The following is a 27,998-nucleotide window of genomic DNA, read 5'->3' as shown; positions in this document are numbered from 1 at the left end:
TGGGGAAAACCGGATATCACTACTGTTTCACTCCATGATTTTCCGTCGAATACTACATATTGTGACCTTTCTATCAGGAAATCACAAATGGAGTCCCACAACTCAATCGATACTCCATAGATACGCAAGTTGATTATGTGTCACTTGTGAGAAAGAGAAACTTTCCTGAAAATCTAAAAACACAGAATTAATTTCACATTATCTGTCGACAGCACACACTAATTCGTGCGAATAAAAGTTAGTTGTGTTTCACAAGAATGATATTGTCTGAATGAGTGCTGCCTACTTGTCATTAGACCGTTACCTTCGAGGTAATTCGTAATTGTCGAACGCAACACCCGTATATGTTCCGAAATGCTACTACAAATCGACGTCATTGACACGGATCTGTAATTGAGCGGATTACTTCAGTTTCCTTTCTTGAGAACTAGTGTGACCTGTGAAACTTAAAAGTTTTGCAGTGAGCACATAGTGAGTAGTGGGGCGATCACTGTGTTATAGAAAGAACTCAAAAGCCAAGATCGCTTAAATACTGTTCACTGGATAACCCGTTTCAACACACTAAAGGTGCCATTATCGGGTCTAAATGGAGGTTAACATTTATAAACCATTTGGATATAACGATACATGAGGCAGACCAGCTCATGTTATATCCAAGTAAACCATTTGGATATAACGATACATGAGGCAGACCAGCTGATGTTATATCCAAATGGTTTATAAATGTTAATCTACATTCAGGTCCGATGATGGCACCTTCATTGTGTTAAAACGGGTTATCCAGTGAACAGTATTTAAGCGACCTTGGATTTTGAAATATTTCTAAAACTTAAAAGTCTTTTGGTACGTATCTCCGCAGTGCGGGAGGTTGTATATAACTGCTAAGTATGGGACTATTGTATCGACATACTCTGAATGGATCCAGTGGCATGCTATCTGGACTGGAAGACTTGCCCTTATTAAGTGCTTTAAGCTGCTTCAGGGCACATAGGGTATCTGTTTATAAGTTAGATTAACGGAAACAATGGAATTTCTGAATCTGTTTCTGGCAAATTAAACATCTTGCATGTAATAATGGAAAAGACAGAACATCTGACGAATTTTTTGGACATTGGCAGTAGTTATTGTGCCATGACGCAATAATTAGAGCTGTAGGATGTGGTATATGCACAGCACTGAGTAGCGAATGTGTCACGAAACTTGAAATGCCAAATTGTTACAGCCAAAAATGTTTCGTTTCTCGAGACGGTAGTTTCTATATTGTTCAAACTCGTTACCCTCAGCGGATTCGAAGAGTTGGAAAAGTGTCGTTGGTTGCATGTCTTCTTTTCTGGACACAGTTCATGCAGACCTGTTTCTTTTCGAGTCCTCCAATTATTATTCTCTAAGGGCCTATCCGATAGCAGCCTCAGGCAGCAGATCTATGCTAACCGCACATGACACTATCTCTGGCGTCTGAAGGTTCGGAGACAATTACTGTAAGTCACGTGATGGAAGGCAAAACTGAGTTTAAGTCTCTAAGCACTATGTGAAGTTGACCCCACATCTTATTTATAACTGAACTCAAGAACAGATTTTTAACAATTGAGTACCTTGTTCAGTTAGGAATACAACTATGGTACAGTGTATATTCTTACTATATGACTCATTTTCCATAACCAATGTATAGTACGACAATTTCAAAGACTACGGAAGGGGAACAGACACGTCAATGACCGGACGGAAAGTTGATAATTTTGTGGACAAAAAAGAGGCGCGAGGGAGACCGGAACGCAGATCGGTGGATGTGTAGTACAACACAGTGACCACATAACCACGACGCTGTGCTATTTGCAGCTCGCTCGAAGTGCACATCCTGACCTTGGATCGTTCACTGTTTCTGGTTTGCTTCCTTCTTCACAATTCAGTACAACTTATTTCTGTTTTCATGTTTGATTTGTGTTCAGATTTTGACGGGCTACCCACTGAGCTACTTCGCCACTAAATCTGAGAGGGGAGTGCGAGAGCAAGTTTCCTTTTAAAGAAACGTGTGTTCAGCAGTTCTATATCTGCTTAATGCCCTCTTAGATATTGCTGCTGTGAAAATGTGTTTCATCATACGTGATCTTCTCCACAAAAGCTAGTTGCTCTGGAGTCATGTCCTGAAGTACATGACGAGACCGTAGTTGCGTTCCATGTGCGATTGGGAATATGCGTACTTTGGAAGTGTGTTGCTTCTGAAGATGCCACTTTAGTAGAAAATTGAGGGCCACTTCGTATTGGTGCGCTCTAACAGCCTCTTCATTGTACAAACCGTGGATAACAAGAGAAATTATACGTGTGAAACATTCTGTGTGGCAAAAATTCGCTATCCAATTCAGTACTGTGTGCCGCGTAGAGAATTTACCATTATTTACAGTGTTGAGAAAATGAAAGCAGGAAATTGTACATTAAAATCAATTAAAATTTATAATAATAGGGAAAAAATACATAAAAATGAGACTTGCCGTCTTTGGTCTGAGTTACAGAAATAATAAAACCACATAAAACTTTATATAGCTTTGGGAAGAAATTTATCAATAGCTTAGATCAGAGGTATCGGAAATTACTTTGGAAGGAGGAAGTTCAGAGGGCCCCAGGAAGAAAGACCAATATTCAGGGATGTGGGAGGAACGCTCATTTGAAACAAAAAGCTACCGTTGCCAATGTGCCCTATTCCTAACTGTTTCTATGCCAGAATACATTTAACACACATTTACTCCTGGGCTATTGACACGCACGTATGAGTTTTACATTAACGCCGTAGCAGCAGTACAATTGTCTGGCCACCAAGGTCGCCAGACCTTAGACCATTATAATTTTGTTTATGTGAGTGGATGAAGTCTGAAGTGTACGCGCGATGAACGCCTTTGTCGCATCATGGATGCTGCTGCCCATATAAGCGAACGTGAAGACACTCAGAAAAGCAACACGTTACCTCCTAGGAGTTCGCAAATGCACTGAAATTGACGGTGGAACATTCGAACATTTATTGTGATGTATACAACACTTCCAATGTGACGTGTACGATATTGCTTAGAGGTAAATAGGTTAAAAATACGCATGTTGCAGTTGCTACTTTCTAGAAAGTATGTTATGTTTACTAACTATTGTACGTGTGTAAACCTAACAGTCTATTGGATAATACAGAAATAAATAGCAGTGTACGTTAAGTGTCTTCTATATCGGAAACCATTCGGACTATATTATAAGTCCATATGATGCTTTTCGCTTCAGATGACACTCCCCGTCAGATCCCTGAATATTGAGCACCCTGTATAAACGTAGGTAGAGGGTAGATGGGAAAAGTGGTAGTGGAAGATAAGAGAGATAACATTCGTTAATTTTAAAATGTAGAAGTAAACTGAAAACGGGAAGCTATAATATGATCCTTGCAGAATCATATGAAAATGAAAAGCCGGTAAAATAACGCGCACGCGATGTTCATCAAGTCTTTTTTGAAGGAAAATGAGGGAAGATGGGAAGTACAAGTTCAAACGTCCCGTGCTCGACGAGGGACTGAAGTGGGACAAGTTGAGGAAGGAAAAGAGCGGGACATGAACTCGGCTTTGCCCTTTACAGAATACGAACTATAGTCTCCGCTAGATAAAGAAACTACAGTAAACATTCGTAAACGCAGTTCAGTATTTCTGATTTTGCCTGGGTGCTCCCAATTTCAGTTCCTGTGTCATTCATGAGTCAGTGGGCCCTAACTTTGGTGCCACTCACATCCCTTACAAATACATCTACGAGGGTTGGAACTTAAATAGTGGCAACTATTTATTCGCAACCGATACAGAAGAGTTACATATTTGCATCTGTTACTGTCCTTCAAAGTAGTCACAGGCGTTTTGTAGAACCCGTTGCGAGCGATGTGGAAGGCGCAGTATACCGTTAGCAGAGCCTGTTCTGCTGATAGTGCGAGTGGAGTGATCTAAAGTTATGGTGTGAAATGAGCGTTTGGCGTCATTGGCCGGAAGGCCCCTTACAGGGTCCGGCTGTCTTGGTGCAGGCCTTATTACATTCGACGCCACATTGGGCAACGTGTGCGTCGGATGGGGATGAAATGATGATGAAGGCAACAAAACACCCAGCCGGGAATGGAACCTGGGCCTGTAGGATGGCAATCCGTCACGCTGACCACGCTCGTGTACGACCGTGATACTGTTATCCTAACTCATTACGTTCCTCTACGGCAGACCGTCAGTGAACAGTATTACTGTTCGTTTTTGGAGCATCTCCTGCGATCAGCTTTGCTAAATAAGCGGCAACACTTTCTGCGCAATCCACCCATGTTTTTGCGCGACAAGGCGTGGGTGCATACAGCGCAAGCTGTGGCTGCTCTCTTCGGTCGATGGGACTGGAAAGTACTGTACCATCCACCATACTCCTCGGACTTAAGTCCTTGTGACTTTGATTTGATTCCGAACATGAAGGAACCGCTTCGTGGCATTCGCTTCAGAACGGTTCCAGAGATTCTACAGGCAGTAGACCGCTCCACTCGCAGCATCAACAGAACAGGCTCTGCTAACGGTATACAACGCCTTCCACATCGCTAGCAACGAGTTCCACACAACGCTGGTGGCTACTTTGAAGGACAGTAACAGGTCCAAACATGTAACCCTTTAGTGTCGATTGTGAATAAATAGTTGCCACTATTTAAGTTACAACCCTCGTAGATCTACACGAGCACTCGACAGTTCACACTCAAGTGCCTGGCAGAGGGTACTAGCGTCAACAAAATACTTTCTCATGCGAGGCAACTGAAATTTCATGAAAAGATCTCGCCGCAACGAGAAACGCTTTTATTTCAACGCTTTCCACTCCAACTGGCTTATCATATCCGTGACACGCACTCCCTTTTACCGTAATGATACAAAACGAACTGACCTCCTTTGGGCTTTCTCGATGTCCTCCGTCAATCCCCTCTGGTATCGATACCATCCCAGCAAAACTCTAACAGAGGACGAACAAGCGTAGTGCAGGAAGTCCCTTTAGTAGAACTATTGCATCTTATAAGTGTGCCAAGAAAACGCAGGATTTGTTTCGTCTTCCCCAAAACACTGTTAAATGTGATCTTTTCAGTTTAAGTTTTACGTAATTGTTACCTCCAGTTCTTTAGCTGAATCGCGCTGAAGCGACAGAAGTCAAGGGATAGTGATATGCACATATACTGACGGGGTTATTATCTCGTACACAAGGTATAAAAGGGCAGTGCATTGGTGAAACGTTATTTGTAGTCAGGTAACTCACGTGAAAAGATTTCCAACGCGATTATGGCCGTGTAACGGGAGACGACAGACTTCAAACGCATGGGTCATTCCATTTCGAAAATCGTTAGGGAATTCAATATTCCGAGAGCCACAGTGTCAAGAGAGTGCCGAGAAAATCAAATTTCAGCCATTACCTCCCACAATGAACAACGCGGTGGCCGACAGCCTTCACTTGACGACCGAGAGCTGCAGCGTTTGTGTAGACTTTTCAATGCTTACAGACAAGCAACACTGCTAGAAATAAACGAATAAAGCGATGTCGGAGGTAGAAAGAACGTACATGTTAGGACAGTGCTGTGAAATTTGGCGTTAATGGGCTACTGAAAACTGCAAAACCGTATCGTGGTCAGATGAGTCCCGATTTCAATTGGTATGGGTTGATGGTAGAGTTCGAGTGTGGCTCAGAACCCACGAAGCCATGGACCCTAGCTGTCATCAAGTTATTGTGCAAGCTCGTTTTGGCACATAATTGATGTCGGATGTCTTTCCATGGAATGGACTGGGCCCTCTGGTCCAAATGAAACTATCATTGGGTGAAGTGGCTATATTCGGTTACTTAGAGAGCATTTGCCTCCACTGATGGACTTCATGTTCCCAAACGACTATAGAATTGTCATAAGTGTTCACGATTAGTTCAAAGAACGTTCTGGACAATTCGAGCTAATGGTTTGGCCACACAGATCGCCCACCAGGAATCCCATAGAACATTTGTGGGCCGTAACGGAGAGACCAATTCGTGCATAGCTTCCTGCACCGGCAGCGTTTCAACAGTTATGAATGATTGTAGAGGCAGCATGGCTCAGTATTTCTGCAAGTGAGTTCCAACGACTTGTGGATACCATGCTGAGTTGCTGCAATACGCCGAGAAAAAAACGGTCCGAAACGATATTAGGAGGTATCACATGACTTTTGCCACCTCAGAGAGTAGTTTTTACATTTTTGTGATATATCGTGTGACCGAGTATTAACGTATTCCTTATAGTATTCATGTGGATAACCTCACACTTTTGCTTATTTAGAGTTAATTGTCACTTTGCGCACAATACAGACATCGTGCCTAAGCAATTTGGCAATGAGTTTGGATCTTTTAATGACTTTACTGGACGGTAAACGACAGCAAAATCTGCAAACAATCTAAGATGGCTGCTCAGATTGTCTGCTAAATTGTTTCTCTAGACTAGCAACAGCAGAGGCCTATAACACTTGTTTGCCGGGAACGCCAGATATCCCTCCTATTTTATTAGATGAATTTTTGTCGGTTACTACGTTTTACTACCTTTTTCGGCAAGAAATCACGAATCCAGTTGCACAACCGAGCCGATACTCATCACGTGTTAAGGATGGGTCCACCTTTTTGCTAGTACACAGTTATTATTTTACTTTAATACCCAAACACGTTTCACCAATGTTGTGGTATCGTTAGTGAGCTTTCCTCTTCTTAGATTTTTCCGTTGTCTTACACTGTGTGTGTCTTGCGGTTGGCAACCGAAATCAGCCACAAGCCTAAATCAGTTCACCGTGTCATGTTTACTCCTGTTCATTTCTGTGTACTGCTTTTTTTTAGGTTACTGCGGCTTAGATACACGTCTCACTGTACGAATTTACATTTCTGATGCACCTTCGACAGTCACTTGTTTCACTGTTTCGTTTTGGTTTGATGTTCGAAAACTCTGAATTTGTTCGTCTGTTTTCGTTCTCTGTGTGTGCAACAAAAAGCGGAACAATTCAGAGTTTGTGGACTACAAAACGGTGACACAAACAACAGTCGACAGAGCATCAGAGAAGTAAATTTGTGCAGTGAAAAGCGTGCCCGAGCTGTGGCGTCACTGCCGTACCTACAAAATTTACCACTCTCATCATGAACAATACGTATTATAAAACAGCGCCTAGTACACATAAATGAAACAAAATTCAGTTTCACTGTCTTATTCTACGACCTGCGCAACCTAAAGTGAATAACAAAAAATTAAATTCTGTACAAAAATCGTAAATACCTATACTGATATGAAACAGGAACACTAATGCTTTATTGTGTGGTAGGCTGAGTTCTCTTGCTGTATCGATTGAAACTAGAAAGTAAGTTTACATGTTAAAATTTCTAAAATACTTTCTTCATTCTAGGCAACATTATTATGCGAATCTTTTCATTGAAAGTGATGGTAAAAGTGTTTATTTTTGGCCAAGACAAATTATTTAAAAATGAAGGTTTCTTGTCTGGTTCGCGGTCTTTTCAAGTGCCATTTTGGTCACGACTGTGATTCATTTACCATGTCCGATAGAACTTACAATTACTTTAATTTTACCATGTACGATTTTTTTACTAAATAATGTTTTCCAAAGGGAAAACGTTATTTCATTTCGCGGTCGATTAAAAATTAGCATACGAATCGTCTGCCAAGTTAACTGTGAATCTTAGCTACTTTAACATGTGCAATAACAGAAAATCATTTAATAAAAAATTCATTTAGAAAAATCAAAAACAAGTATTTCCACTTTCTGGCTCATGTCTTTCTTGTAACACTGCTCCTAAAGATACAATTTTCTATGATTCATTTACGTAACTTAAAGATTGATATTTAGAGCATTCAGAAACTAAGTTCAATATTCCAAATTACGGAAACGGTAACGTTATAAAACCACAGCAGCCTCACAAGGCACAGTATTCACAAATGAGCAGTAGCAAACATGATATGGTGTACTCCTGTAGATCTGTGACTATTTTCCGTTGGTTGTCATACGACACAGGCAATGTAAAATAAATTAAAAGTAAAAGAAAAAAAGACCGTTAAGAATGCCACAACTGTGGTGAAGCGTGTTCGGGTATTAGAGCATAATAATGACTGTGTACTTGCGAAAAGGCAGCCCCGTCCTTAACTCATTATTTGCTGTAAGCACGGGAACTTGTTTAAAATTCCAATATGATAGACAGGAAACTCCATAGGCATTTAGTTTGATTTTAAGTCTCTTGCGTGGGACAATGTCAAAAGCGTACTGGAAATCTTGTAATATGGAGTCAATTTGAGGTTCCCTGTCGATAGCACTCATTACTTTGAGAGAATAAATTGCAAGTTGTGTTTCACAAGGTCGATATTTTCTGAACCCGTGCTGACTTTGTGTAAACAGACATATTGTACGAATACAGTATTTGTTCCAAAATTCCAGCATACATAGACGTCACTGATGAGACTGTAATTCTTTGCATTACTCCTATTTCCTTTCCTTGGTACTGGTATGACCTGTACACATTTCCAGCCGTTAGCCGTTTACACAGAAGAGCATTCTTTGGATGAATGGATTCTGCTGTGGTAGTCGTTGAATGCTTCGCACATTGCCCATTTTCGCAAATGCGTTTCGTTTAGCACTTCGCTATCTTTCTATAGAGCGGACACACCAGCGTGGCGTTTTAGGTGGAACGTGTTTTGAAATATCGTTGCATAAGAGACTGGCAAAGGTATTTACAAGACGCCACAGTCACCTACCGATTGCACAATAGCCATCACCAAATTCGTGTGTACCACACGTTGCGGTTCTCACTTTCTACATTTCTTCTCAGAAGCCGTAGGAAGCACAAGCATTTAATAATCGTTTCTCAAATAGGTTATACTAGAAAGCATAGGTACAGTTCAATAGAAAAAATCACAACCGTGCATTGAAAAAATAACTCTAATATAATTAAATCATGTGAATTTATCACCAACTTCTCCCTCCGAAAATAAGAAAATTGTACATTCTCTCAAAAATAAAAGTTCATCTAGTTTTCATGGTGTTTCCAATAGAGTACTAAAGATCTATTCCCATGTAATAAGCCCGGTGTTATCCGAAATATGTAATGTATCATTAACACAAGGGCCGCGCGGGATTACTCGAGCGGTCTCAGGCGCTGCAGTCATGGACTGTGCGGCTGGTACCGGCGGAGGTTCGAATCCTCCCTCGGGCATGGGTGTGTGTGTGTGTTTGTGTTTGTCGTTAGGATAATTTTAGTTAAGTAGTGTGCTATCTTAGAGACTGATGACCTAAGTAGTTAAGTCCCATAAGATTTCACACACATTTGAACATTTTCGAACTAACCCAAGGCATTTTTCCAGAGCCGCGCTTAGTTTTCACGTGGTTTTAGGCGCCATGTCACGGACTGCGCGGCCCCTCTCGCCAGAGGTTAGAATCCTCCCTCGGGCATGGCTGTGTGTGTGTTGTTCTTAGCATAGGTTAGTTTAAGTAGTGTGTAAGTCTAGGGACCGATGACCTCAGCAGTTTGGCCTCTTAGACATTCACACACACATATTTTCCAGAGACACTGAAATACGCCGTTGTTAAACACCTCTTCAAGAAAGGTGATAAAAGAGATCTCAATAACTATCACCCTGTTTGACTGCTGACATCATTTTCCAAAAATGTTTGAGAGGGTGAATGATTCTACAACAGTACCTTACCTTACCAAGAATAATACCCTCAGTAAATCAGTTTTGATTTCAGAAGGGTTTTTCTACTGTGAATTCCGTTTACGAATTCACTGATCAGATTTCACTTACATTAAATAATAAAATAGCGCCCGATAGTATTTTCTGCGACCTATCATAGGCATCTGACTGTGTGAATCATAGTATTTTTCTCGATAAATTAAAGTTTTATGGGATTGATGGTACAGACAACCAATACATAATATCAAATCTAACGGAATGAACGCAGCAGCAATATAGTTTGGGAACATAATTACGAATGGGGAGAAATAACCTATGGTGTCTTTTCATTCTAATATTCTAAAAGCACTTGACGGTAATATTGTAATCGTTCTATGCATAAATACAAAGAAATGGTGAACAAAGGTCTTAAAAGTATAAGTGAATGTTTTTCTGTGAATGGTCTCACTCTAAATTTTAAAAATGATGAACATATTCAGTTCTGCACATCTCGGGGTACCACACCAAAGATTACACTAACACATGGTGAGAAAATAACAACTAGTGTGGAAACTTCAAAATTCCTATGTTTCCATATTGATGATTATTTCAACAGGTAAAATCGCGTTTCTGAACTCTTAAAACAACTTGGTTCAGCCACATTTGTACTTAGAAACGTCGCAAATATAATCAGTAAGTTGACATATTTTTCATATTTTCATTCAATAATCTCATATCAGATAATGTTGTGGGGTAAGTTATAGTTAAGAAAGAAAGTCATGTAACGTATTACTGTGTTTCTCATCGAACCATATACGTCATATCGCATTTCTAGCTGCTACTCGCACACAAATAATGATAAAAATTCAAAAGTTCAAGGTCGTCACCAGCCCAAACCCTTCCTGACAATTTAGAAAAAAACTGAACTGGAAAATTGTTAGTTTAAATACATTAATAATTTAATTACAATTTCTTTAAGTTGTTGTTGTTGTGGTCTTCAGTCCTGAGACTGGTTTGATGCAGCTCTCCATGCTACTCTATCCTGTGCAAGCTTCTTCATCTCCCAGTACCTACTGCAACCTATATCCTTCTGAATCTGCTTAGTGTACTCATCTCTCGGTCTCCCTCTACGATTTTTACCCTCCACACTGCCCTCCAATGCTAAATTTGTGATCCCTTGATGCCTCAAAACATGTCCTACCAACCGATCCCTTCTTCCAGTCAAGTTGTGCCACAAACTTCTCTTCTCCCCAATCCTATTCAATACCTCCTCATTAGTTACGTGATCTATCCACCTTATCTTCAGTATTCTTCTGTAGCACCACATTTCGAAAGCTTCTATTCTCTTCTTGTCCAAACTAGTTATCGTCCATGTTTCACTTCCATACATGGCTACACTCCAAACAAATATTTTCAGAAATGACTTCCTGACACTTAAATCTATATTCGATGTTAACAAATTTCTCTTCTTCAGAAACGCTTTCCTTGCCATTGCCAGTCTACATTTTATATCCTCTCTACTTCGACCATCATCAGTTATTTTGCTCCCCAAATAGCAAAACTCCTTTACTACTTTAAGTGTCTCATTTCCTAATCTAATTCCCTCAGCATCACCCGATTTAATTGGACTACATTCCATTATCCTCGTTTTGCTTTTGTTAATGTTCATCTTATATCCTCCTTTCAAGACACTGTCCATTCCGTTCAACTGCTCTTCCAAGTCCTTTGCCGTCTCTGACAGAATTACAATGTCATCGGCGAACCTCAAAGTTTTTACTTCGTCTCCATGAATTTTAATACCTACTCCAAATTTTTCTTTTGTTTCCTTTACTGCTTGCTCAATATACAGATTGAATAACATCGGGGAGAGGCTACAACCCTGTCTCACTCCTTTCCCAACCACTGCTTCCCTTTCATGCCCCTCGACTCTTATGACTGCCATCTGGTTTCTGTACAAATTGTAAATAGCCTTTCGCTCCCTGTATTTTACCCCTGCCACCTTTAGAATTTGAAAAAAGAGTATTCCAGTCAACATTGTCAAAAGCTTTCTCTAAGTCTACAAATGCTAGAAACGTAGGTTTGCCTTTTCTTAATCTTTCTTCTAAGATAAGTCGTAGGGTCAGTATTGCCTCACGTGTTCCAACATTTCGACGGAATCCAAACTGATCCTCCCCGAGGTCCGCATCTATCAGTTTTTCCATTCGTCTGTAAAGAATTCGCGTTAGTATTTTGCAGCTGTGACTTATTAAACTGATAGTTCGGTAATTTTCACATCTGTCAGCACCTGCTTTCTTTGGGATTGGAATTTTTATATTCTTCTTGAAGTCTGAGGGTATTTGGCCTGTCTCATACATCTTGCTCACCAGCTGGTAGAGTTTTGTCATGACTGGCTCTCCCAAGGCCGTCAGTAGTTCTAATGGAATGTTGTCTACTCCGGGGGCCTTGTTCCGACTCAGGTCTTTCAGTGCTCTGTCAAACTCTTCACGCAATATCGTATCACCCATTTCGTCTTCATCTACATCCTCTTCCATTTCCATAATATTGTCCTCAAGTACATCACCCTTGTATAAACCTTCTATATACTCCTTCCACCTTTCTGCCTTCCCTTCTTTGCTTAGAACTGGGTTGCCATCTGAGCTCTTGATATTCATACACGTGGTTCTCTTCTCTCCAAAGGTCTCTTTAATTTTCCTGTAGGCAGTATCTATCTTACCCCTAGTGAGATAAGCCTCTACATCCTTACATTTATCCTCTAGCCATCCCTGTTTAGCCATTTTGCACTTCCTGTCGATCTCATTTTTGAGACGTTTGTATTCCTTTTTGCCTGCTTCATTTACTGCATTTTTATATTTTCTCCTTTCATCAATTAAATTCAATATTTCTTCTCTTACCCAAGGATTTCTAGCAGCCCTCGTCTTTTTACCTACTTTATCCTCTGCTGCCTTCACTACTTCATCCCTCAGAGCTACCCATTCTTCTTCTACTGTATTTCTTTCCCCTATTCCTGTCAATTGTTCCCTTATGCTCTCCCTGAAACTCTGTACAACCTCTGGTTCTTTCAGTTTATCCAGGTCCCATCTCCTTAATTTCCCACATTTTTGCAGTTTCTTCAGTTTTAATCTACAGGTCATAACCAATAGATTGTGGTCAGAGTCCACATCTGCCCCTGGAAATGTCTTACAATTTAAAACCTGGTTTCTAAATCTCTGTCTTACCATTATATAATCTATCTGATACCTTTTAGTATCTCCAGGGTTCTTCCACGTATACAACCTTCTTTCATGATTCTTAAACCAAGTGTTACCTATGACTAAGTTGTGCTCTGTACAAAATTCTACTAGGCGGCTTCCTCTTTCATTTCTTAGCCCCAATCCATATTCACCTACTATGTTTCCTTCTCTCCCTTTTCCTACACTCGAATTCCAGTCACCCATTACTATTAAATTTTCGTCTCCCTTCACTATCTGAATAATTTCTTTTATTTCATCGTACATTTCTTCAATTTCTTCGTCATCTGCAGAGCTAGTTGGCATATAAACTTGTACTACTGTAGTAGGTGTGGGCTTCGTATCTATCTTGGCCACAATAATGCGTTCACTATGCTGTTTGTAGTAGCTTACCCGCATTCCTATTTTCCTATTCATTATTAAACCTACTCCTGTATTACCCCTATTTGATTTTGTGTTTATAACCCTGTAATCACCTGACCAGAAGTCTTGTTCCTCCTGCCACCGAACTTCACTAATTCCCACTATATCTAACTTTAACCTATCCATTTCCCTTTTTAAATTTTCTAACCTACCTGCCCGATTAAGGGATCTGACATTCCACGCTCCGATCCGTAGAACGCCAGTTTTCTTTCTCCTGATAACGACATCCTCCTGAGTAGTCCCCGCCCGGAGATCCGAATGGGGGACTATTTTACCTCCGGAATATTTTACCCAAGAGGATGCCATCATCATTTAATCATACAGTAAAGCTGCATGTCCTCGGGAAAAATTACGGCTGTAGTTTCCCTTTGCTTTCAGCCGTTCGCAGTACCAGCACAGCAACGCCGTTTTGGTTAATGTTGCAAGGCCAGATCAGTCAATCATCCAGACTGTTGCCCCTGCAACTACTGAAAAGGCTGCTGCCCCTCTTCAGGAACCACACGTTTGTCTGGCCTCTCAACAGATACCCCTCCGTTGTGGTTGCACCTACGGTACGGCCATCTGTATCGCTGAGGCACGCAAGCCTCCCCACCAACGGCAAGGTCCATGGTTCATGGGGGGGGGGGGGGATTTCTTTAAGTAGCCAGATAAATAGCACTCCACATCTTGCACGAAACAACTTGATTAATTCAAGGTTGGAAATCGGAGTAAGTGGGTAAGGTCAACACCACAGGATTTATCTTGATTTATTGTATCTAAGTATTTGGTTGCACATCCTAACTACACGTAACTGATGCCTGACAAGAAATATTTAAGTAAGAATTACGTGAGAATATAACACAGCACAATTTAACTACAGCAAGAAGAAACACAGTAAACGGGGTTCGGAGACAATGATACTATCATCTCCTTTGCATTCATTCTAAGTGAGATTCGCAATACAATTATACGCATACCCTATTCTGGACAGAGGTTTAACCAATGCACGGGGTTGTGCAATAATTATTCAATATACTAACTGCGTCTGCTGCTGGCAAACGGCTGAACTAGAGCACGTGGTGAATTCCGAATCAAACTGTGGTGCTGCTTTGTAGAAAGCGCACGAAAGAACAGATATTCTTGCAGAAATTGTAGCTCATTAAACAAGCAAACTGTTAAAATAAAGGCTAATGCGTTGCCGTGGTGGACCAGAAGGGTCATTGATTGCCAAACACGTGGCACAAAATCGACACACAAAGACAAAAGCAACTTCCACAAAATATAAGATTAATAATCATTAAAAAACATACTCGCTTCGACACAGTATTACACTCACATACGGTTGAAGTGATCCTAGCCGGCCAGAGTGGCCGAGCGGTTCTAGGCGCTGCAGTCTGGAATCGGGCGACCGCTGCGGTCGCAGGTTCGAATCCTGCCTCGGGCGTGGATGCCTGTGATGTCCTTAGGTTAGTTAGGTTTAAGTAGTTCTATGTTCTAGGGAACTGATCACCACAGAAGTTAAGTCCCATAGTGCTCAGAGCCATATGAACCATTTTTGAAGCGATCCTAACCAGCTTTTGCTAATCAGATTTACCGTTTGAAATTCTACTTCGTCGTTGTTCAAAATGAACAATGTAACTTTCACACGTTTTTATCAAACACCTAAAAATCGCCTATTTAAAGAAATATAATTATGGCACATTCAGAAAAATAGCTCGCTTCAGTTAAGCTGAAGTTCTTAAGTATTTCAACAGTTAAACATAACGAAGTCCTAACTCAACCTGCTTCCCATCACCTGAAACCCCCTCCTTAAGATCTACAATCCGTACTCACCAAGCGTCCACCGAAGAGTGCCGCTTTCTCTTTCGAGATTACCTAGCTCCCCGTGCAGCGGAAGCTACCAGAGGGATAGCGCTATGCCACTAACCTCACACACAAAAACAGACATCGACACAGCCTTTAACTAAGATGGGTAAACCTCACTGTTCAGTTATTGAAACCTAAGTTGATCATCCTGTGCTCTCCTTCGAACGAGAAGCAACATCGTTTGCTCCCAGCAGACGATGTCTAACTCAGCGTTTCCCACAAAACCAAACCGAAACCCCACATTAAAACACACATTTAATATTCAAGGGGCCTTATTTGACTGCTCAGAGTTTCTGGAAGAGTTCATGAACCGAGCTAAAATCAGGTAGTAAAGTGAATAGGTTGTACCGAATTCGACAAGCGTCTTGTGAAACGACTTCACAAAGACGTTTCGGTCTTCATTGCGCAAAAACGTGCTGCATGAACAATATGTGGTGCTCAGACACGATCATATTGTAGATATCTGTTTAAGGAATTGGGTATTCTGAGTACTGCTTCACTGTACAGTATATTTACTACCTCACAATGTGTGTTGTTAATGATCCACTACAGTACAAATGGAACAACGATGCACAAACTACAGTACCAGAAGGAAAGATCTCATTCATTATTCAACGTTAAGGTAGTCTTTATCACAAAATGGATTCACAATGCCACAACAAAAATGTCCGAACACATATCAGTGAAATCAAATGTCTGAGAGCTAATTAAAATTTGAGTGCAAATGGCGAAAGTTTCTCTTTGACAGCCCCTTTTATTCTGTTGAAGAACTTCTATTACTGTAATTTGTAAAAGGTGGTTGGTAGGAACTACATCCGTATGTCTTTTTTCTACTTGTAATGTATTTTAAAGAATTATCAGAAATACTCAGAATGTTATCAAATGTAAAAATTTATTTCCGATGTGAATTTAAAATGACTCATTCCAAATTATTACGATCTATCTTATTAAATGATCCATGGAATACCTAGCTAATTAACTAACTAACTCTTATTTTACATTGGATGAAGAGACCAACCTTATCCCCCACGATGTTTTTGTACGAGTACCAAGACATCAGAGATTTTCTGCGATCCCTACGACCAGCCGATTCGTTTAGGCTGCTACCCCAGCGAAAGAGAAACGATGCTTGTTTCCGTCTACCGCTCATCTAGCCTTGGCGGCTACAATTCCGGTCGACTGCAAAATTAATTAAATTAGAATTACATTAACACCTTCAGTTGCTAGCAGGCGTTGGTATATATCAACGGCAACAGGTGAAAATTAGTGCCCCGACGGGGACTCCAACTCGGGATCTTCTGCTTACATGGCAGACGCACTATTCATCTCTTTGCCGGCCGCGGTGGTCTAGCGGTTCTAGGCGCTCAGTCCGGAACCGCGCGACTGCTACGGTCGCAGGTTCGAATCCTGCCTCGGGAATGGATGTGTGTGATGTCCTTAGGTTAGTTAGGTTTAAGTAGTTCTAAGTTCTACGGGACTGATGACCACAGATGTTAAGTCCCATAGTGCTCAGAGCCATTTTTTTATCCATCTCTTTTTCTTTAATCTCATTTTTGTTCGCTTTTGTTTGTTGCGTCTGCTCGGGGCGGACGTCGTAAGACATACGTTGAAGTTCGTTCTTGATCGATTAACTCAGTTTTTTTTAATTGCAGAGGGCACGCAACCCTCTAACCAAACACGCTGAGCTTCCATGCCGGAAAAATGTCGTGTGACAAGGGCCTCCTCTCGGGTAGACCGTTCGCCAGCTGCAAGTCTTTCGATTTGACGCCACTTCGGTGACTTGCGCGTCGATGGGGACGAAATGATGATGATTACGATAACTCAACACCCAGTCCCTGAGCAGAGGAAGTATCCGACCCAGCCGGGAATCGAACACTGGCCCTTAGGAGTGACATCCATCTGAACCAGTGACGGTACGGAGTATAGTGCGACTGTAGGGACTATCTCGCGAGACCTACATTCTCACTTTGTATGTCTACACACTACATTTATAGTGCCGTACCCCAACACACTTATTACTCGTGGAAGACGCCCTTACCAAGTTCTGTAAGAGTCCAGGGAATATGTGTGCATATGCACAGAAGAAGAAGTTCATGGCTGGTATTTCCAGAACTATACAGGGTGTTACAAAGAGGTACGGCCAAACTTTCAGGAAACATTCCTCACACACAAATAAAGAAAAAATGTTATGTGGACATGTGTCCGGAAACACTTAATTTCCACGTTAGAGCTCATTTTAGTTTCGCCAGTATGTACTGTACTTCCTCGATTCACCGCCAGTTGGCCCAATTGAGGTAAGGTAATGTATACTTCGGTGCTTGTGTTGACATGCGACTCATTGATCTACAGTACTAGCATCAAGCACATCAGTACGTAGCATCAACAGGTTAGTGTTCATCACGAACGTGATTTTGCAGTCAGTGCAATGTTTACAAATGCGGAGTTGGCAGGTGCCCATTTGATGTATGGATTAGCACGGGGCAATAGCCGTGGCGCGGTACGTTTGTATCGAGACAGGTTTCCAGAACGAAGGTGTCCCGACAGGAAGACGTTCGAAGAAACTGATTGGCGTCTTAGGGAGCACGGAACATTCCAGCCTATGACTCGCGACTGGGGAAGACCTAGAACGACGAGGACACCTGCAATGGACGAGGCAATTCTTCGTGCAGTTGACGATAACCCTAATGTAAGCGTCAGAGAAGTTGCTGCTGTACAAGGTAACGTTGACCACGTCACTGTGTGGAGAGCGCTACGGGAGAACCAGTTGTTTCCGTACCATGTACAGCGTGTGCAGGCACTATCAGCATCTGATTGGCCTCCACGGGTACACTTCTGCGAATGGTTCATGCAACAATGTGTCAATCCTCATTTCAGTGTAAATGTTCTCTTTTCAGATGAGGCTTCATTCCAACGTGATCAAACTGTAAATTTTCACAACAAACATGTGTGGGCTGACGAGAATCCGCACGCAATTGCGCAATCACATCATCAACACAGATTTTCTGTGAACGTTTGGGCAGGCATTGTTGGTGATCTCATGTTCTTCCACCTACGTTCAATGGAGCACGTTATCATGATTTCATACGGGATACTCTACCTGTGCTGCTAGAACATATGCCTTTACAAGTACGACACAACATGTGGTTCACGGAGGATGGAGCTCCTGCACATTTCAGTCGAAGTGTTCGTACGCTTCTCACCAACAGATTCGGTGACCGATGGATTGGTAGAGGCGTACCAATTCCATGGCCTCCACGCACTCCTGACCGCAACCCCGGTACCAGATGTAGAGACTCTTCGTGCTCGTATTGTGGTCGGCTGTGCTAATATACGCCATTCTCCAGGGCTGCATCAGCGCCTCAGGGATTCCAAGCGACGGAGGGTGGATGCATGTATCCTCGCTAACGGAGGACATTTTGAACATTTCCTGTAACAAAGTGTTTGAAGTCACGCTGGTACGTTCTGTTGCTGTGTTTTTCCATTCCATGATTCATGTGATTTGAAGAGAAGTAATAAAATAAGCTCTAACATGGAAAGTAAGCGTTTCCGGTTATATGTCCACATAACATATTTTCTTTCTTTGTGTGTGAGGAATGTTTCCTGAAAGTTTGGCCGTACCTTTTTGTAACACCCTGTATACTGAGAAGGATATGGTGCCTTTTCTCTCGGACACGTCCGAAAAGACAGACGCGATATCCATACAAGCAAAATTAATTGTCCGCAGTATATCACGGTATCGACTTGCTCGGGGAGACAAAGCACAGACATTGTACAATGCGTTGGTTGCCTCTTTCTTACTATCAGAAAATGTACTGCGAGGCGTGGGGACCGAGTAACGCACGTTTAACTCGTCTGCAGGCTAGGTCCAACGTCCACTGGCTGGATGCATCTTGCTTGTTGTGAAAGCCGTAATGGCTGCATGGCAGCGCCTCGAGTGTATGCCCGGGATAGGGCGAGGCAAGCGGTCAGACCTGCGGTCGTTAGCGTATAGATTTATGGATACGATGCTTCAAGTTCATTATGGCGCCATATTTCATGGCGGCGCTCAGGAGCGCCACGCTGCCGCGATCGCACGCGTGTTTGGGCCGCCGCGATGGCACGGGCAGCCGCATCCACCAGTTGCGTGACCGGAATCGTAATCTAGATGGATTCTGATCGCGCTCAGATATGGCGCCTCGCATGCTTAATTGAAATCAGAACCAAATCTCTGTACCACTGTTGGATATAATTTAAGGCGGCTGATCCTCTGCTTATATTCGTTCGAGGCAATGGACGAGATAGCACTTGACAGTGTCTTACGGAGATTATGATCGCTGTTGAATATTTAATAAAGAGCTTCGGCCATCTTAACATGGACGATGCTCCATTCTTATTCCGACGGGAACCATTACTCCGGTTTTTACTTCATCAGTTGGAAGATAAACGTCGAAGTTTCGGGTGGCTGCTATCGAAAGCGATGACCACACACACCTGGTAGTAACATAAACTGAAATCATGCACAGTAGAAAAGCCTGAACTAATAGTTAACAAAAATTGTAAAAGGTAGTTAAGGACCCTTCTCATATGTCATGCTGTTCACTATTGTTCAGAATAGAATACAAAGAGTACTGACCGGATATCAGCCAGGTCTTATGAAAACTAAAGATACCGAGAACTGATTATGACGTTGCTCTTGCTAATTAAAGGAAGAACACAGAAAATCAGATAACCCTCATACCTTTTCCGCCCAAAGCATAAACCTTCGTTAATATAAGGTGCAAAATCACGGGGGGTATCTTGAAGTGAAAGTAGCTAAAACTAAACTATGGACCCACAACACAAAATTTGTGCCCAAAAATTTGAAGGAAAGGTAAAACTGTCATGAATCCAGGGATTTATTTCACAATTACAGTGCTTTATTTGGAATCCTCTTATTAGAGGTGGCCCTTCCTAGCCTTCCTCTTTGAACTGGTTTCCCCAGACAAGTATTGGAGGACGTAAAGCTTAACATCGATTCCTAGCTAAGATACCACTCTGCCAAAAGCTTTCAAAACAGTTAAAGAAGACAAGGAAAGAATACCTGGTAATACGAGAATGTAAAGCAGGCAGCAGCAGATACGATTGTGTGACGTGGAAAGTAAGGAAGAGTATCAATAACAATAGTGACAGTCTGAATATCAAAATTTATGTAGACAAAAGTGGAACAGGAAACTGTTATACAGTACCTGACAAGCAAGTTCACGAAAGGTGATCGAGGCAAGAAAGTTTCTAGAAGCGATTTGGCGTTGAAGAGAAAGTTTTCGTTAAAAAAACAACTCTCCTGGAATTAAATATTGGTACATAGTCGAGCAAAAATTATCTTAAAAGTTGAGAGGAGAAACGTATTCGTTCTCTTCACAGACACAATCAAAATGTGGTCAGACGACAGGGTAGCTGGGGCTGTAGAACGTTCCCGCAGTCTATTAGCGAAAAGAGGATTCTAAGAATCAAAATAATTTATTAACTACACTGCAGGATAAGTCTCTAGGCCAGAACAACTTTCGCTCGTACAAGAGCGAGGGAACGTTCATTACGTTCTAAGCTTATTCACTTCGTGAAACGCTGGACATCCATGTATACGTTCGCTCTTGGACAGATTTGGCACAGTACACGGTTGATAAGATGTGGGGCAGGTTCGCTTCACGATGTATTGATTGCTAGCTTACTGCGCACTGCGAATACAGCAATGATCACTTCATGCGCTATTTAAGCTTGATTTATAACTGAGGGTTGTGTGTGCTGTAACGTCACAGATATGGCCCAATACTCCCAATTCCAGACACAATCTTGGTTTTGTTCCAAGGTTTTTCTTCTGGGTCAGTCATTTGCATTACTGAGGCCGAAATAAAGATTCAGGAGGTAGGTCGGCTTTACCCACAGTGAAGGCGTTCGAACGCTCCGTTGTGGTGAAAACATTAATTACTTAGCGGGCATCACACACAAGGTATTGGACGAATAAGGTGATGTTTTTATTGTGGTGTTCAGCCTGAAGACTGGTTTGATGCAGCTATACACACTATGTTGCGTAAGCGTGTTAACCTCTGCGCAAGTACTCTAACATACAACCATCTGAACCTCCTACCGTAGTGAAGCCTTGATCCAAATGCATAAATTGTTTGAACGGAGGTAAGTGTACCTTAGAACTGTTTCCTAAAATCTTTCGTAAAGTCAATATTGCCATGAACGCCCTACATTTCCCGAACATTCAAAATGAAAATTTACGAGATCGGCCTCTATCAGTCTTTCCAATCCTTCGTTAATAATTTGTGTCAATATCTGAATACCATGGTTCGTTAATACCAATACCTGTTAGCATCTGTCCTCTTTGGAACTGGAAACTACACATTAATGTAGAAGTGAATAAGATACCAGTATGTGAGAAATATTTTACATATTTTTGTATTAAATTAGAGAGATTCGTTATCTCAGAATTGGGATTATCAGCAGAGATTCTGTCTCATAAGAGAACATGCGATGACAATTATTTCTAGACGTATGTCGGCATAAATAACAAAAGTAAACACCATTGAGGGGAAGAACTCTTGTGGACAGTGAGTCACCATGTTTTCTTCCACTCGATAAGACAATTTCCAGCACTAGCATCCGGCTGAAGCTGGTTTTGTGTTACTGGGTCAAACAGCCAATTTTCTTACAGTAAAATGATTGTCTAAAACGTATTTTGTACGTAAGTTCGTTCATTTACAGCTACCTCATCCTGGCAACTGAAGCTTTCGTGATCTGATGATTTGGCTTTAAATGATCACGTAAGATCGCATCACCCGTAGTAGTCTGTATTCTGCTGTGATAAACATTGTCTATAGCAAGTAATACTCGTGATGAGTGGTGATTAACAGTGAAATTTAAATTTCATTGTGAATAATTTAAATGACCCTTTAAGGGAGTGCTGAGTTCTTCTTTTAAGCAGAAATATTTAAGTTTCACGTCATAACATGCGCCTGAATCGCGCCCTGTAGGCCAAATTTTTTTACTTAGAAATTACGAAAATTCGTGAAGTACGAATCTTGTAAAGTATTTTAACTTCAATTCTAAACGTTTAAGCTGTTTTGCAGTTAGCGATAAGAGTGGATGTTGCCACAGGATACTCAGTCAAGTGGTGGCATGTTTATATTGATGCTGAAATTTCACTGGGGCGGCTTCAATGAAGAACTGGATGGGTAACTCTGAGAGGGTATCCCATAGAACCGTAGGCGCTACAGAAAAGACAGGAGATTCAGCGAAGAGGAGGCAAAGATTTGCGCCTCTGAATCAGAATCGATTAGATAGGACGAAGGAGGAAAAAGACCGCGACAAGTAGGTAAAAGTTACAAGTAAGGCGCGGAAGGGGAACAGCTCTGTAACATCATCTACATTTGAGCTTACAACATTAGATCAGTTTGATTTCTTATCTAAAGTAAGAGGAGAAGCTCTTCTTCCAGCTGTAGATCACAGCAGGGAGCAGCAGACGTCTACCAAAGAAACTAAGTGCACGTCAGTACCAAATGTGAGTACAAAAAGAAAAGCCTTGCTGCTATGTAGTAGCCATGAAAGGAATGTAGACTCGAAGCTACAGGGCAAATTAGAAGAGGATAACAGGTCACAAGTGGAGTCCAGTGCTGGCCTTAGCCAGGCCATATGGAATCTTTATAAAGATTCTCACAAGGAGGATCACATTATCTAGCGGGGAGAGACTAGCTACAGATATAAATTACAGCGTCAGGTGTGACTTGGATGAAATAGGTGCAGCAACTACATACACAAATGTAAGTGTTGTGGAGGTCCTGCAGCTCCGTGACCAGCCTTGACTTAATACTGCTGTGAGCTGTGTCAACACAGAATTGATCATGCTCATGATTTCTGAGACAAAGTTTCACAGTAGTGCAATGCATTATGTTAGAACTGGGAGATTGGGGGGATATACTAGACACAGCCTATACGTCAGTAAGAGAGGGAAAGGTAGGTTGACTGAACGTCTTTCATAAAATGTACTGGGGAGCAAGATCCTTGTGGTTACTGGAATCAGGTGAATAGCTATTTTCAATTAGAATCAGTCTTCAGGCACCCCTTCATGTGGAAAGATAAAATACCATAACAGCTACACAAAATGGTTAAGAATTCACTCCATCAGAATCTTACAGGACTGATCAGTAATACTGAACAGCTTCTTGCCTGTTTTGAATTTAGAGAACATTGGAAAGGGAGAAATCCTTCTCCAGTTTAAGCCACACTATCACTGAGTTAGGTAAGTTAAATATAAAAAATTACACAGTATTAACACTAATGTCGGCCAATATGGAAATAGAAGGATTTGTTATTTATATTAACATAAAACAAGAGTTCAAAGAACTTGAGCCAAGTAGATTTTGTATTGACTTCAGTGTAGATTTTCTGGAGCATTATGAAAGCAAAAATGGTGTGGTAACCTTATTCACATCCTACAACTTAATCTCAGAAATTAACTTCCCATCATGTGTGGGACCTAACTATAATGCTTCGTTTGATGAAGCTCATAGCCAGGAAATAACTGTATACCCCGTAACAAATGTTCTCTATAGTCATGAGGCACAGTTAGTTAGTGTAATTGAGATTGTGAGTTAAAATATAGTACTCCTAAGTGGAAATAGTTAGAATAATTAATGACTGCAGAAAAAATGTATTGAAGAATAGCTTGCAAAAGGCGAAATTTATAATGAACCCAATACTGACATAACATTTCATATATTCCTTGATAAATTTATATCATTATTTGAAAATACAGATAGCCGTATCGTAAGTGCAACCACAACGGAGGGGTATCTGTTGAGAGGCCAGACAAACATGTGGTTCCTGAAGAGGGGCAGCAGCCCTTTCAGTAGTTGCAGGGGAAACAGTCTGGATGATTGACTGATCTGGCCTTGTAACAATAACCAAAAGAGCCTTGCTGTGCTGGTACTGCGAACGGCTGAAAGCAAGGAGAAACTACAGCCGTAATTTTTTCCGAGGGCATGCAGCTTTACTGTATGATTAAATGATGGTGGCGTCCTCTTGGGTAAAATATTCCGGAGGTAAAATAGTCCCCCATTCGGATCTCCGGGCGGGGCTACTCAAGAGGATGTCGTTATCAGGAGAAAGAAAACTGGCGTTATACGGATCGGAGCGTAGAATGTCAGATCCTTTAATCGGACAGGTAGGTTAGAAAAATTAAAAACGGAAATGGATAGGTCAAAGTTAGATATAGTGGGAATTAGTGAAGTTCGGTGGCAGGAGGAACAAGACTTCTGGTCAGGTGACTACAGGGTTATAAACACAATATCAAATAGGGGTAATGCAGGAGCAGGTTTAATAATGAATAGGAAAATAGGAATGCGGGTAAGCTACTACAAACATCATAGTGAACGCATTATTGTGGCCAAGATAGATACGAAGCCCACACCTACTACAGTAGTACAAGTTTATATGCCAACTAGCTCTGCAGATGACGAAGAAATTGAAGATATGTATGATCAAATAAAAGAAATTATTCAGATAGTGAAGGGTGACGAAAATTTAATAGTCATGGGTGACTGGAATTCGGTAGTAGGAAAAGGGAGAGAAGGAAACGTAGTAGGTGAATATGGACTGGGGCAAAGAAATGAAAGAGAAAGACGCCTGGTAGAATTTTGCACAGAGCACAACTTAATCATAGGTAACCCTTGGCTCAAGAATTATAAAAGAAGGCTGTATACATGGAAGATGCCTGGAGATACTGACAGGTTTCAGATATATTATATAATGGTACGACAGAGATTTAGGAGTCCAGTTTTTAAATTGTAAGACATTTCCAGGGGCAGATGTGGACTCTGACCATAATCTGTTGGTTATGACCTGTAGATTAAAACTGAAGAAACTGCAAAAAGGTGGGAATTTAAGGAGATGGGACCTGGATAAACTAAAAGAACCAGAGGTTGTATAGAGTTTCAAGGAGAGCATACGGGAGCAATTGACAGGAATGGGGGAAAGAAATACAATAGAAGAAGAATGGGTAGTTTTGAGGGATGAAGTAGTGAAGGCAGCAGAGGATCAAGTAGGTAAAAAGACGGGGGCTAGTAGAAATCCTTGGGTAACAGAAAAAATATTGAATTGAATTGATGAAAGGAGAAAATATAAAAATGCAGTATATGAAGCAGGCAAAAAGGAATACAAACGTCTCAAAAATGAGATCGACAGGAAGTGAAAAATGGCTAAGCAGGGATGGCTAGAGGACAAATGTAAGGATGTAGAAGCTTATCTCACATGGGGTAAGATAGATACTGCCTACAGGAAAATTAAAGAGACCTTTGGAGAGAAGAGAACCACTTGTATGAATATCAAGAGCTCAGATGGAAACCCAGTTCTAACCAAAGAAGGGAAAGCAGAAAGGTGGAAGGAGTATATAGAGTGTCTATACAAGGGCGAAGTACTTGAGGACAATATTATGGAAATGGAAGAGGATGTAGATGAAGATGAAATGGGAGATACGATACTGCGTGAAGAGTTTGACAGAGCACTGAAAGACCTGAGTCGAAACAAGGCCCCTGGAGTAGACAACATTCCATTGGAACTACTGATGGCCCTGGGAGAGCCAGTCCTGACAAAACTCTACAATCTGGTGAGCAAGATGTATGAGACAGGCGAAATACCCTCAGACTTCAAGAAGAATATAATAATTCCAATCCCAAAGAAAGCAGGTGTTGACAGATGTGAAAATTGCCGAACTATCAGTTTAATAAGTCATAGCTGCAAAATACTAACGCGAATTCTTTAGAGACGAATGGAAATACTAGTAGAAGCCGACCTTGGGGAAGATCAGTTTAGATTCCGCAGAAATGTTGGAACACGTGAGGCAATACTGACCCTACGACTTATCTTAGAAGCTAGATTAAGGAAGGGCAAACCTACGTTTCCATCCTTTGTAGACTTAGAGAAAGCTTTTGACAATCTTGACTGGAATACTCTCTTTCAAATTCTGAAGGTGGCAGGGGTAAAACACAGGGAGCGAAAGGCTATTTACAATTTGTACAGAAACCAGATGGCAGTTATAAGAGTAGAGGGACATGAAAGGGAAGCAGTGGTTGGGAAGGGAGTGAGACAGGGCTGTAGTCTCTCCCTGATGTTATTCAATCTGTATATTGAGCAAGCAGTAAAGTAAACAAAAGAAAAATTCGGAGTAGGTATTAAAGTCCATGGAGAAGAAATAAAAACTTTGAGGTTCGCCGATGACATCGTAATTCTGTCAGAGGCAGCAAAGGACTTGGAAGAGCAGTTGAACGGAATGGATAGTGTCTTGGAAGGAGGATATAAGATGACCATTAACAAAAGCAAAACGAGGATGATGGAATTAAGTCGGGTGATGCTGAGGGAATTAGATTAGGAAGTGAGACACTTAAAGTAGTAAAGGAGTTTTGCTATTTTGGAAGTAAAATAACTGATGATGGTCGAAGTAGAGAGGATATAAAATTTGGACTGGCAATGGCAAGGAAATCATTTCTGAAGAAGAGAATTTTGTTAACGTCGAGTACAGATTTAATTGTCAGGAAGTCATTTCTGAAAGTATTTGTATGGAGTTTAGCCATGTATGGAAGTGAATCATGGACGATAAATAGTTTGGACAAGAAGAGAATAGAAGCTTTCGAAATGTGGTGCTACAGAAGAATGCTAAAGATTAGGTGGGTAGATCATATAACTAATGAGGAAGTATTGAATCAGATTGGGGAGAAGAGAATTTTGTGGCACAACTTGACCAGAAGAAGGGATCGGTAGGTAGGACATGTTCTGAGGCATCAAGGGATCACCAATTTAGTATTGGAGGGCAGCGTGGAGGGTAAAAATCGTAGAGGGAGACCAAGAGATGACTACACTAAGCAGATTCAGAAGGATGTAGGTTGCAGTAGGTACTGGGAGATGAAGAAGCTTGCACAGGATAGAGTAGCATGGAGAGCTGCATCAAACCAGTCTCAGGCCTGCAGACCACAACAACAACAACATTTGAAAATATCTTTCCACTTAAACTAATCATAAAGGATATTAAACAGCCATGTAAAGCAAGATTTATAGAGGGATTAAAGCAACCTGTAAAAAGAAAAGGGAGTTGTATCTGTTGACAAGAACAAATAAAGATGGTGCTGTAGTTGAATAATACGAAAAAATATATTTCTTAAAATTATTAAATAAAATTATTAAGAATCATGGAACTTGCACATTTGTCAGAAATCACTAAATCTGAAAACAGATTAAGGCTGTAGGAAATGAATCATACGGACGTATCACTATCTTCTCCATCTGAAATTAAGAGAAGCGTATATTCATTCTAAAAAAAGAGAAATGACCCCTATCAATTTCATGGTGTTTCCAACAGAGTACTAAAGATTTGCTTCCATGTAATAAGCCCCATCTTATATGAAATATGTAATGTGTCACTTATTCAAGTGATTTTTCTAGAGAGATTGAAGGAGAGAGTTGAGAAGTCAGTAATAAACAACCTGTGTTAGTATTGAAGTCATATCACAATAATATTTAGAAATTGATGTGTTGTGGAATAGTATTCCACATAATATCCTCAGTAGATCACAATTTGAGTTTCAGATGTGTTGTTGTACTGAGAATTTCATTTACAGGCTCATCACCAAATTTTACAAGCATCAAATAACAGAATAGCACCAGTCGATATTTCCTCTGGCTTGTCTAAGGGCTTTGACTTTGTGAGTCATAATATCCTCTTCAATAAAATGTGGTTTTGTGGAACTGCTGGTATAGGAAACTAGTGGATAATATCACATCTAATCAAAAGAATACAAAATGACGTACTT

Source organism: Schistocerca gregaria, chromosome 8 (genome assembly GCF_023897955.1).
Source record: "Schistocerca gregaria isolate iqSchGreg1 chromosome 8, iqSchGreg1.2, whole genome shotgun sequence".
Taxonomy (NCBI): domain Eukaryota; kingdom Metazoa; phylum Arthropoda; class Insecta; order Orthoptera; family Acrididae; genus Schistocerca; species Schistocerca gregaria.
Note: the sequence above shows the minus strand (reverse complement) of the source record.